General features: G+C 24.8%; 1 protein-coding gene across 1 annotated transcript in view; it reads left to right on the top strand.

The window, feature by feature from the left end:
* LOC117169979 (ribosome biogenesis regulatory protein homolog) overlaps positions 1–1,308 on the top strand; it is a 24,811-nt gene that overhangs the window by 11,221 nt on the left and 12,282 nt on the right. The window lies entirely within an intron of this gene.

Here is a 1,308-nt window from a genome sequence, read left to right as displayed (position 1 = left end):
TGTGTAAGATGGATCTTGGATGGTAGTGGACAGGGAGTGATGTGGATGAAGAAATCGGATGAAGTAAGGGAAAGCAAGGGAGTAGGGCAGAGCCAAACGGGTAATCCTGAAAAGGGACAGTAAAAAACGAAAATTGTTTTCAATATCGAGGAAAATGCATTTTTTTATGGTAAGAGGAAACGGAAGCCCTGGAAGCTCGCTCATTTTAGGAATTAATACCACTACTGTTACTATTGTTTATCCTGCGTAATGCGAAAGAGTAGAATATAAGTAGTAGTTAAGTTAGACTAAGGATGGAATTGTACAAATATGTACAGGGAGCGGAGGCCCTCAAACCCGTAAAAGGGAGAGATTAAATACATACATACATACAATTACTTGGCTAAAAATTGATGTATGTTGTTAAAAATTCATCTTTATTTAGAGGAAAAATATTTTTTAAAAATTATATTAACAATAATAAGTAAAAATATATTAAAATATTTCCCCTATTTTCATCTTTTTGGTAAAAAAATGTATCTATTTCCCATTTTTTGCGGAAAAAGATAAATTTTCAAACAAAATGATTAATTTTCACCTAAAATTATGAATTTTCAACTGGAATAGTTACAATTTTCAACTGAAATGATAAAGTTTTAACTGAAAAAGTGGAATTTTCATTCAATAATTTCTACTGAATAAAAAAATAATATCCAACAAAATACATGAAATTTTAACTAAAAAACATAAATTGTCAATAAAAAAACTAATAGTTAAATTAATTAATTTTCAATCAAAGAGATGAATTTGCAAATAAAATGATGGAATATTCATTTAGAATAATTACATTTTCCGTTTAAAAAAACAAAAAAAAAAGGAATCGACAAAAAAACTAATTTGCGAAAAAAATTTAATTTTCAAACAAAGTGATGAATTTTCAACTAGAATTATACAATATTCAACTCGACTCTTCAGTTTAAACAAATTAATTTTCAAACAAAAAAATGAACAAAATCGCTAATTTTTCAAAATGAAATTAATTTTCAATTCAAATTATAATTCTTTAGTTAAGGAAAATAATTTTTAACGAAAGTTTCAATCCAGTAATTGTTATTTCGAACAAAAAAAGATTTAAATTTTTAAACGAAAGTAGTGGAATTAAACGAAAAATAATAATTTTCAATAAAAAATAGAATAGTTAAATTTCCAGTTACAAAAATTAATTCGAAACCAATAAAAAGAAACGAATTTTTAACAAAATAGTTGATTTTTTTATTGAAAATTAATTCTTCTGAATAAAAGAAACCAGTTAGTTAAAAATTTTTAAAA

The sequence above is a fragment of the Belonocnema kinseyi genome, chromosome 3, assembly GCF_010883055.1.
Source record: "Belonocnema kinseyi isolate 2016_QV_RU_SX_M_011 chromosome 3, B_treatae_v1, whole genome shotgun sequence".
NCBI classification, from domain to species: Eukaryota; Metazoa; Arthropoda; class Insecta; order Hymenoptera; family Cynipidae; genus Belonocnema; species Belonocnema kinseyi.
The sequence above is the reverse complement of the archived record's forward strand: the minus strand, read 5'-3'. Positions and strand labels throughout refer to the sequence as shown.